Source organism: Polyodon spathula, chromosome 11, assembly GCF_017654505.1.
Source record: "Polyodon spathula isolate WHYD16114869_AA chromosome 11, ASM1765450v1, whole genome shotgun sequence".
NCBI classification, from domain to species: domain Eukaryota; kingdom Metazoa; phylum Chordata; class Actinopteri; order Acipenseriformes; family Polyodontidae; genus Polyodon; species Polyodon spathula.
Genome location: NC_054544.1, coordinates 21,096,228 through 21,108,644, shown reverse-complemented (window position 1 = coordinate 21,108,644; position 12,417 = coordinate 21,096,228).

Genomic DNA, 12,417 nt, shown 5'->3' with positions numbered 1-12,417 from the left:
TAAGCACATAAACACAGGTTTCTGCAGACAGACACATAAACTATCCCCAGTTATGGGTCCATTACAAGCCTTATAGTTAGCTTCAAGCAAGCAAAGACGGAGAGGCGACTATAAGGTCGAGAAATAAAAGAAAACAAACCTGTTTTTTCAAAAGAGATTTAAAAAAAAAAAGAATAAACACTTCATTGATGAAGGATGATGCTCTGACTTTTAGAAAATGACTGTGGGGTTCGGTTGTCTCTCTTTATGTAAAGAGATCTCCTCTAATCAACGTTTTTAACTTAAAATATTAAGTAAACTTAATATACAACAATCAGTGTTCTGTATTTCAGTGCAGCCCTGATAATATAGTACAATACAATACAATAGGGATTTATAAAGCACCTTCCATGAGACACCTCAAAAAAACTTAAATGCCTTGTAAAACAAATTGTTTTTTTTTTGTATAGAACATAAGGCTCCCACTGGTAAAGGATGATAAACTGGAGGGTCATTAAATATCCATATTGAATTTTGAAAAGATCCAGAACAATCCTCTCAGATTTGCCCCAGTGGCACACCACGGGAGCTTGATGGTTCAAATCCTGGTCATGCTATGTTGATAAGCCTTTGCACTCCAACAGCCTCATGTGGGAAATGAGCAGATGTTGGTTCTCCTCACTGTCCAACAACAACCCCTACTGGTCAGAGACCAAACAAGGACAGAAGCAGTACTCTGAACTCTCACTTCCAGTGTTCAATAGATGGCAACATCTGCTGGCTAGGTTTACCAGGTGTGCAATGCGGTCAGGTGAAATTGGTTAATTGGTTGCTAATATGGCAGCATGTATAAAAGCACCTGAATCAGTCTGATATTTAGTTCAATGAGGAACTCATGATTTAATCACAATGGCTTGTGGCCTCGTGTTGTGCTGCTAGAAAGAACTTACCTGCTGAAAAGGTAATATCTGTTTTGCATTTTGTTTATTAATATAAATAGTGTGCCACCAGGCACTTAATCTCATTTAATTTGTGTGATGCCTCATTTACCTATCTGGCCATCAGCCCGCCTCTCGCAGACATCTTATAAGAACGCAAATGAGGACACAGAGGTAAACATCTGATATTTAAAATGTCTTCAAGATGTGATGAGCAAATATTAAAATGATTTTAAATAACAAAAATAATAGATTTTTGCAGATAAGTATGATATTTCACAAACTTATTCAGGATAACTGTGCTATTTCACAAGTAAAGATCAGGCTAACAAAGTGACACATTTGGGTCCTTTTGTCTAAACTAAGGAATTTGAGCATAGATTATTTGAAATATTTTTCTTATATAAAGGATTTAGCAAATATGTGAACTTATCCCCAACATCTGTCTGTACATCTGAATAAAACAGGAGTTAAACTTTAAAGAGCCCTTTGAAGGTGTATTAGACAGTATTGAGTTGTGTATTGAGTCCAGGCACATTTTTGATACTATGGCTAATAGAAACCTATTTGTCTAGTACTGTGGAGCTGCCAAGAATCATACACTGATTTTTGGCACATACACAGCATGCTATTCTTGTAAATTGTTCAGTCATTTTATAATGTTTTACAAACAGGTGACATGGTTGAGGAAGGGAACATAATCAATTTACTCAGGTAAAACTATATTCTAATATAGCACTGCTTATGGCCCTGTGTTATTTTTTCTTATTGTGAAATTCAAATTTCAAGTCAAAAACTTGTGTTGAAATTCTAGAAACTCCTTAAAATACATGTATACTGCCACAGAGGAGGGTAATAATGCAGATGCTGCATTTTTTGGACTGAATTTGCCCTAATTTAAATTGTAAGTAGACAAACGTTTCTGCTAATGATTTCATCAAGATGACACGTACAGTACGTCTGTTGCTAACATTCTTGAACCCCCACATTACTAGTGACTACTGATTTACTAATTACCAGAGTACCACTAAAGCTAGTAGGCAATGTTAAGACTCACTACCACTAAAGGCCACGGTTATGGGGGTGATTCGCCCGGGGCGAGGCTGGGCCATTGCGCTACGGCTGTGCTGACCCCTGCAAGTTCCCTGGGTGCGGGAACCTTGACTGCAAGGTTTCTGGTGGTGGGGGCCTGTGCATTTATTATTTGAGGTTGTGTAACCAAGGCACAAGACAATTATGGGCAGTAAAAGAACATCATTTTATGGAGAAGAACAAATGTTCCCCAACTTAGTTGACAGAATTTACTAAATAGATACTGCAAAACATTTGTTTTCATTCTGTTAACTTATGTTCCTTTGATAGGCAAAGCAGGAACAAAAAGTGGGGCAAAGGATTGGAATGCTATTCAAGTCAGGTGATACTCCAGTCGCCATGGTAATAAGTTAATATTGGTTAATTTGTTTTGAAATTCTGAGGAGACAGAGACAAAAGGTTTTCCATTAAAATAGGAAACCATTATGTATTAAGTACAGATATTTGTTAACATTTTGGATTCTGGCATTTTTTCAATTCCGATTGTGTTCCATTTTCTATAAATGCTGGGGTCTTCAACACTGGGCTTTTGTTTCTGTAAACTGGTTTTGTGTAACAGGAGGAACTTTTTGTGTACAAAATATAAGTGTAATTTTATTATCCCCCCATACAATGTAAACATTTTGAGATCTATCTAGTGAACCACGTGACAACATACAACATGACTTGAGAGTATTAGAATCTAGGTCACGGAGACCTACTTCTGTCGTAAACTATTGAAGGTTACAGTTTATCTTAAGAAACAGGCGCCTCAATTTCATGGAACTAGTCAATTTTGTTACAAGAAGTTATCAATTACTATGTGGTAGGTCATGATGCACCTGAGGGTCCCTCCATTTATTTATTCATTTATTTTTAAATATTCAGAACTGCTCGAATCATGACAAAAAAGGGTTTACACATTCTTTACCACACATCCTTGAGGTTATTGAAGATATATAGAATAGCCATCATCACAGCACAGGAGAATATGTACTGTACGTACAGTGTGTTGCGGTTTGACATTTCCCATTACTTTTCCTGTCGCTAAAGAAATGCCATCATTTGATTATAATCCTTTTTTAGAATTAGAAATATTTCAAGGGAAAGTATGAAAACAGGGGAAACATGGTAAAGCATAGATAAGTGTCACAGTACATGGTGGCAAGGCAGTAGAAAATATATATGTAGTTCGAGTATGCCACATGGTTGTAGTGGGCACAAGGATCCAGTATACAACAGTACAACTGTCAATTTGCAAAGGTTTGTTTAATTTGGTAAGCGAATGGAGACCAACCTGCCCAGAGACAGACAACACCAGCAATGTAATTAAAAGAAGATTTATTTGGAGGCTGTGTGGTCCAAAAAAAAAAGACAAAAGAAAGGCATATGATACCCTGTCACAAGGCTGGCTGAGTGGCGACGTCAGACCCGGAACAGTAACACACAGGACAGACAGAGACGCAGAGTTTGGTGAAGCTGAGTGCTTTGTTTGCGCTCAGCATTTAATAAACAAAATAAAAGATTTAAATAAAAACAGCACATCAAAACAGAAGACAGCACTTGAGGCCAAATTAAACAGACTAACAAAAAGAATAGACACGAACAGACAGGGTGGACGAACGCTGAACACAAAACAGGTACGGTGTTGGTGCTTCCAGCATTCGTTATACTTACTTTCTTTTGTTTGTTTGTTTGTTTTTAATTCTCTCCGCTTCACACCCGTTCTCCACTCACGAACACACAACACCGAGTGAGTGAAAACATGCTGCTTTTATGCAGCTGTACCGAGACTTGATTGCTAATCAATCATTCAATTGGAGTCTCGTTACAACTGCACGTGAATTAATCTAGTGCAATTTCCTGTGCTCACATATTATTACATTTTACCTGCAAGTGAAGTGCTGTGCAATCCTTGTGCCGAAATACAAATATAAATTTTAAACACTTGTGCTCATAACCCATATTATATCCTGTGTACCAACTACAATACACTAACATTAACACACTACACACAACATACAACACAAATAAATAGCCCAGGGTGGGGCAGTTTGCCACATACCATTATACAGCAGGTTAAAAAAAAAAAAGAGCTTTAACCTACAACAGGTTAAAATTCTCATTTAATTGACTTAATTTAAATTGGACTGTTATAGATCCCAGGTCATTTCAACTGGAGAGTGAAGTTATCTCCATCCTTTCAATGCTTTTCTTCCTGTAATTGACCAACCAGCTGCTTCCCCCACTGACTGACATGCTGATCAGCATGTTGTAAATCATTGCATGGTGAAATCACCAAGGAAGTACAACAGACTACCTGAAAGTAATGCATGAAAGATGGAAGCGTTGACCATACAGTGCCATAAATGAAAATACATGTTTAGTATAAACTTCCAAAACTTTTCATATTGACTTATAGTAGCAAGGGAGTCCATGATAGATCAGACTTAAGAAATGATTTCATTAGTTACAGTACATGCCCTTCAACATGGGTTGGATAAAAAGCAGAATCAATAATATTCTGTTAACAAGCATTTCTATAACTGTGACATGGAGCCGGATTGCTGGTTCCTGCGCAAGTGTGTGCCTGTGATAAATCAGCAGCGACGCGTGGAGGGCTACTGCAAGGCCATTGCTGTACAGACGGGCGCTGAGTGAGAGAGTTTTAACATGAAGGAGGGAAGCATCCACTCTGCGGGAATTACTACCACAGAGCCCTTTAACTGCAAGACTGGGCCTGTGAAGGCTATTTCCCAGCTAGGACCATCGGAAAGGCCCAGAGTCACTGGGAGGCCAGGACTTCAGAAGCAACAGAACAGAAATAGGTCTTCTTAGGGTATGTGGATCCCAAAACAGTATAGAGAGGGTTTACTGTAGAGTAGTAAGGTTCCTTGAGCCACACATGTAATACGTCACCCTGTTACAATAACCAATAGTCAACATTTCAATTCAATTGGTTATTTACTCGGGGGCAATTGTAGCTTAAGGATAGCTACAACAACTCTATAGTCAGGAGCCATAGCTATGGACCATGCTATTTGTGTTACATCTCATAAGTAGAATAAAGGTGCTAGTGCAGGGGTCTCCAACCCTAGCCCTGGAGAACCCAAATCCTGTAGGTGTTCTATGTGTCTTTACGTCATCGATGGCTAAAGATGTGGAACACCATGTTAATCTTGACTAGTTAAGTCAATAATTGGTGCAATTAAATAACTGTAAGCTTGGTTGAAATGCAAACTAGAAGACCCTGTAGCTCTCCAGAACCAGGGTTGGAGACCCCTGTTCTAGTGGAATGGCATTATTGGGCAAATGGGAGCCATGACCATGTCGCCTTATACAGTAATGGGTTCCACAGTATTGTATTAACCACCTTGTAAACAGGGAGCAGAGGTTGAGCTATATTTGTTCCAAATCAATTGCCATTGATGGTAATGCTGTGTTCTGCTAATGTTTTTTCTTCTTCTTCTTCTTCTTCTTCTTCTTCTTCTTCTTCTTCTTCTTCTTCTTCTCTTCTTCTTCTTCTTCTTCTTCAAGTAATAGTATTACTAAGGCATCCCAATTGTATGATTTGAACTTTTCTACAGTTTTTGATACCAAGGGACTCAGACAATGTTATCAACACTCATACTAATTATCTTTATAACTTAACAATACCAACAATAAAATGGGTAACAGCTGTGAGAAGAGTCGATAATAAAGTCATCCCCTGCCATGGCTGTAAGAGTATTGTGAAACAGGAGATCACAATGACATGCATTCTAATATTTACATGTAAAAATGAAGGAGTGACATGTGTGGACCAATAAATCCCCTCATAATAACTTGTGCCAAAGAATGTCCTTGTGAAATGTCATCACAATTGAATAATCTGTTCTCAAGATGTGTGTAAAAATGCATATGTGACAAATGGAACGACTGGCAGGTGCCCTCATATATTTGCAGATTTTTAACTCTACAGACACACAGTACTTTCAGGTAAGTAATGTACACTTTTGGTATCAGAATCACTTTTTTTTTTTGTTACATTGTATGACTTTTAATTTATTTTATTTGTTTTATGAGACTTTATAACCTGGATTGAGACTCTGAACAGAAGTCAACTGGTGCTCATAGAAAGGCCTGTTGTAAATACAAGGAATTCCTGACGGTTTTGAGGGAGAGGTGATCTGGACTCATAAAAGTGTTTCACAAAATGACAGGCCTGGCTCCAAAATTAACACCCCTCTCCAAGCCTTCTATCTGGAGGTCAGCTTCTTCAGTACTTGTAGAATATCTTAAGCCCATCAAACAAGAGGGGAATTCTAAGCAACAGGTTCCTTTTAAATGGTTGTAGACTTTCAAAACTTGGCGGAAAGTAAAAAATATATACACACACACACACACACACACACACACATATATATATATATATATATATATATATATATATATATATATATATATATATATATATATATATATATATATATAGTTGCATACCAATTTAACAAACCTTTTCAAAGATGATACACTAATGTCACAAAGTGATCGATATGTATCACGATATGTAGGTTGCAATACGACATATCACAATACATGTGATGGTCCTAATGAGATACTAGTATAATGCATAATAAGATCAAATGATAATTTCATGATGGACCATTTTGTTAAAACACAACAATGCCTATGAACAACGCTGATTATGTACAGTATATATTTTGACCATTGTTGGGTATTATATTTTATTTGTATCATTGCATTTTTCGAGTTTTCAATTAATAACACAGGGATTTAATCCCAAACAGTAGCTGCAGGGAAAGTGTGAGTGTGGACTTTCCCCCTCTCTGAATGGCCGAGAGGCGGGTCTTGGGTGATTGTCGGTCCTATAAAATAACGCTCTGTTGTTTCCTCAGGTCTGCCCACTTAGACGCGCTAAGGGTGCGGACACTTTGATTCAGGACCGGGAATCAGCGAGACAGAGAGAGAGAGCGGGGAACCCTTGGGCAGACCCCGGCGTATTGTGAAAGAGCAGGCGAGATAGCCGAGAGAGTAGGACGGTGATCCGGGTCGTGCGGGTAGCGGCGACCGGGATAACGCTGCCGAGTGCAGCACCTTTTATTTGTAGTTTTATTACTGTTTTATTTTCCCTTGTTCTTTTCGCCTTCTGTTTTCATTATTATTTCTTTGAGCACCTGCGAGTGCATTTGAAGGTCGTGTACCAGCTGTGGTATTTCCGTGGTGCTGTCTATCATCGTTGATAGGCAGCCCACGGTCAACAGTGCCCTCTACCGGAGGGAAAAATTACAGGGAAAGGAAAAGAGCCGGCCTAAAATAAAACTGGGCACCTGTGTGGTGTTTTCCAAATACACCTGTCTGTCTCCTTGTCAGTGAATTACCCACACCCCTTCCACACGTGGTGTCAGAAGTGGGATTCACTGGCACTGCCCCAAGCAGTGCAGCTAGAGAAGGAGCAGACTAGCGATGGATGCGACTCAGTTTGCCGCAATGATGGACCTCCTGCGCCAGACGCTCACCGCGGCAGTACAGGGGGCGGCTAGACCCGCAGCTCCAGACCACTCCATCCAGAGACCCACCAAAATGACGGCCGAGGATCGACCGGACGCCTACTTGGAGGTGTTCGAGGCTATGGCGATCTCGGCCGGATGGCCCCAAGCCCAGTGGGCTAGCTATGTGTTGCCCCAACTCACCGGGGAGGCTCAAGCAGCTGCGAGGACGCTGTCCCCGGAGCACATGTTGGATTACCCTCGGCTGAAGGCAGCCATCCTAAACCGTGTGGGGGCCACACCGGAGGGCTACCGGAAGAAATTCCGGGAGGAGCAGTTTGCGGCCGGGGAACACCCACGAGCCATCGCCCACCGGCTGAAGGATTACGCCCTGGGTTGGTTGAATCCTGACCTAAACACCAAAGCCAGGGTGGTGGAAATGATCGTGGTGGAGCGCTTCCTGGAGTGTCTAGCCTCGGGACCTCGGCTGTGGGTCCAGCGGCAGGCGCCGGACACGCTGGACCGGGCGGTCGAACTTGCCGAGCAGTACCAGGCAGCGGAGCCAACGCCTGCGAAACTGCCCGGGAGGAGTGTGGCGGCTGGATCGTCCCCTCAACTGGCCCCGGAAAGGGCGAAGGGACTGGGGGGAAGGGGTAGTCTAGGATTTGGTCGGGGGGTGTCGGCGGGAGCTCCCGGCCCGGGTACTGGGGCAGGGTGGGGATACCCACGGGCTGCTGCAGTGTCGGACCGGGGTCTCGCGCGGACGCCTTATCGGCGAGCCCCTTTTATGGCTCCAGTGTTTCCCCCTCTTTTCAAAACTTCGGGGAGAGAAACCAGCCCACCGAGGTGTTGGACGTGCAGGGAGGTGGGCCACCTCTCCCGGGACTGCCCCGTGATGGAGTGTGACCTCAGCCGACCAGGTAGGCACGTTCAATTACCTCAGTCGCTTCAGCACACGGGTTTTGTTATTCCGGTGACAGTGGATGGTACAAAAACCCAGGCTCTCCTGGACTCAGGGTGTAGTCAGTCTCTGGTACAGGAGAGCCTAATCTCACCGGGGCATAAACGTATATTGGGACGGGTGCATATTAAATGTATTCATGGGGATGTCCGCTCCTATCCCAAGATAAATGTGTGTATGACTATTGGCCAGCAGGTGACGCAGGTGCAGGTAGGATTATGTCCTCGATTGCCGGTACCAGTAGTTCTGGGACGGGACTGTGAGCAGTTTAAAGATTGGTTGGCTGCTCTGACAGCCCCGTCTTCTTTATTGGCTAAGAAAGAGGAAGTAATTGGAGAGATTTTTCCCTTTCGCGATCCAGAATGGTTTTGCCATAGATTTAAACCCCGTAAAACTAAACGGGAGCGTCGGATCGCTAAGAATGAGGGCTGGCAATGGAGGGAGTCGGAGAAGTTTCAGGTGGGGGCGGTTGGTGAAGAGTCCGGGGGGGAGGTCGCGGAGCCAGCGCAGGGGTCTGGCTCGGCTGCCTCTGCTCGGGACCGACCTGACCCCGAGTTGGAAGCCATGGGAGCTGATTTCTTAGCTCGCTCCCGTGACTTCCGACTCGAGCAAGGGCGTGACGACGTGCTGGGCAGGCTCTTTGACCAAGCAGCGGTGGTTAATGGTCGGGTGGTCGAGCCCAGACGCGCCGCCACGTACCCCCACTTTGAAATTGATCGAGACCTACTGTACCGTGTTGATAAATTACCCCAGACCGGTGAAGTGCGTCATCAGTTGTTCATTCCTCAGCCCTTTAAGGAGGATTTGTTGCAGCTGGCTCACGCTATTCCCCTGTCTGGTCATTTGGGAAGGGATAAAACTAAAGCAAGGCTTGTGTCACGGTTCTTCTGGCTGGGGCTGGATGGCGATGTTAAGCGGTTTTGTGAGCGTTGTGGGGAATGTCAGAAGGCCAGCCCTAGAGCCGTTCCACGAGCCCCTCTGGTGCCTTTGCCCCTAGTGGAAGCTCCGTTTGAGCGTATTGGGATGGACATAGTTGGGCCACTAGAAAGGAGTGCGGCAGGATACACCCACCTACTTGTCATTCTGGATTACGCTACGCGTTATCCAGAGGCAATTCCCCTCCGATCTATGTCCGCTAAGTCTGTTGCCAACGAGCTTGTGAAGGTTTTTTCCCGGGTGGGGATTCCCAAAGAGATACTAACCGATCAAGGCACCAATTTTATGTCCCGACTAATCCGCGGAACATGTAAGCTTTTGGGAATTAAGACCATTAGGACCTCTGTGTTTCATCCTCAGACAGACGGTTTGGTGGAACGCTTTAATAAGACCCTTAAGAACATGTTGCGCAGATTTATTCGTAGTGATGTGCGTTACTGGGACCAGCTGATTCCTCCCCTTCTCTTTGCGATCAGAGAGGTTCCCCAGGCTTCTACGGGGTTTTCACCATTCGAGCTGCTGTATGGGCGGAGACCCCGGGGCGTGCTCGATCTGGTCAGAGAGATGTGGGAGGAGCAGCAGGACAATTCGACCAATACAGTCCGGTATGTGTTGGACCTGCGCAAACGTCTTGAGTCTGTTGGGAAATGGGCGCATGACAATTTGCAGCAGGCGCAGCACAGACAGGAGACACAATATAACCGAGGAGCCCGGTTGCGCACATTTCAGCCGGGGGATAAGGTACTTCTTTTATTACCCAGTTCTGAGTCGAAACTCTTGGCTAAGTGGCAAGGACCCTTTGAGGTTACACGCCAGGTTGGGAAGGTGGACTATGAGATCTGCCAGCCGGAGCGACGGACAGAGAAACACATTTACCATATCAATCTCTTAAAGCCTTGGTTACAGCCAGAGGCGTTGTTAGTGGCGCATGCAGATGACGTCACGGACCTGGGACCTGATCTTTCTGTGTTGGCAAGAAAAGGATCGGTACAGATTGCTGAGAATCTGACACCAACGCAGAAATGTCAGGCTCACGGTCTGGTGGCGGAGTTTCCTGACGTGTTCTCTTCAGTCCCGGGGCAGACTCGAGTAGCCCATCATCACATTGATATTGAGCCGGGGGCGCTAGTTCGCCAGAGGCCGTACCGTATACCTGAGCGTAAAAGACAGGTAATAAAAGCGGAAATTGACGAAATGCTGAGACTGGGGGTAATAGAAGAGTCCCAAAGTGACTGGAACAGTCCGATCGTTTTAGTCGATAAGCCAGACGGGTCAACTCGATTTTGCATTGATTTCAGACGAATCAATGAGAAATCGAAATTTGACGCTTATCCGATGCCCCGAGTAGATGAGTTGCTGGAGCGTCTAGGCACGGCTCATTTTATGACGACACTGGATTTAACGAAGGGGTACTGGCAGATACCCCTGACTCCGGAATCTAGAGAGAGGACGGCGTTTTCGACTCCCTTCGGGTTGTACCAATTCAGGACCATGCCCTTTGGGTTGCACGGAGCCCCCGCCACTTTCCAGCGGATGATGGATCGCATCTTGCGGCCCCATCAGCAGTACGCCGCTGCTTACATAGATGACGTGGTTATCCACAGTGAGGATTGGCCGAGTCATCTGTGTAAGGTAGCGGCGGTGCTGCAATCCTTGCGGGAGGCGGGGCTCACTGCTAACCCAAAGAAGTGTGCCATTGGGAAGAGTGAGTCGGAGTATTTGGGGTATCGAGTAGGGGGCGGCCAGATCAGACCGCTAGTTGCTAAGGTGAAAGCCTTGGCTGACTGGCCGGTTCCTACAACCAAAACCCAGGTGCGCTCTTTCTTGGGACTAGCGGGCTATTATAGAAAGTTCATCCCGAGTTTCGCTACGCTCGCTGCTCCCTTGACAGACCTCACCCGGAAGGCTGCCCCAAATACGGTTCAGTGGACGGAGTCGTGCCAGAGGGCCTTTCTCGCCTTGAAGCGGAGGCTGTGTAGTAAGCCAGTACTATGCAGCCCGGATTTTGGTAAGAGGTTCACCCTGCAGACGGATGCGTCAGAGACAGGTCTCGGGGCAGTGTTGTCGCAGGAGGTTCGGGGAAGCGAGCACCCAGTCCTGTATATCAGCAGGAAGCTCCTTCCCCGCGAGAAAAATTATAGCACCATCGAGAAGGAGTGTCTCGCGGTAAAATGGGCAGTCGAGTCACTCCGGTACTACCTCCTGGGGCGACACTTCACCCTGGTTACAGATCATGCCCCCTTAGCATGGCTTCACCGGATGAAAGATAGCAATGCCAGAATCACACGGTGGTACTTGGCCTTGCAGCCCTATGCCTTCAGGGTAGTCCACCGAGCAGGAAAGCTGCATCAAAACGCAGACTTTTTCTCTCGGGAAGGCATGGGGGTGTAAGATTTTCGAATGAACCGGTGGTGTCATTCTGAGGGGAAGGATATGTAACAGGGAGAGATCTGTGCTGACTCTGCTGGCGTGTTCACGGGCTGCAGGAAGAGGGCGGCAGTCGCCCAACAACCGCCTGTGAGTCATGGCAGTGACACGGGGAGGTGGGAAAGTGTGTGTGTGGACTTTCCCCCTCTCTGAATGGCCGAGAGGCGGGTCTTGGGTGATTGTCGGTCCTATAAAGTAACGCTCTGTTGTTTCCTCAGGTCTGCCCACTTAGACGCGCTAAGGGTGCGGACACTTTGATTCAGGACCGGGAATCAGCGAGACAGAGAGAGAGAGCGGGGAACCCTTGGGCAGACCCCGGCGTATTGTGAAAGAGCAGGCTAGATAGCCGAGAGAGTAGGACGGTGATCCGGGTCGTGCGGGTAGCGGCGACCGGGATAACGCTGCCGAGTGCAGCACCTTTTATTTGTAGTTTTATTACTGTTTTATTTTCCCTTGTTCTTTTCGCCTTCTGTTTTCATTATTATTTCTTTGAGCACCTGCGAGTGCATTTGCTGTTCGTGTACCAGCTGTGGTATTTCCGTGGTGCTGTCTATCATCGTTGATAGGCAGCCCACGGTCAACAGTGCCCTCTACCGGAGGGAAAAATTACAGGGAA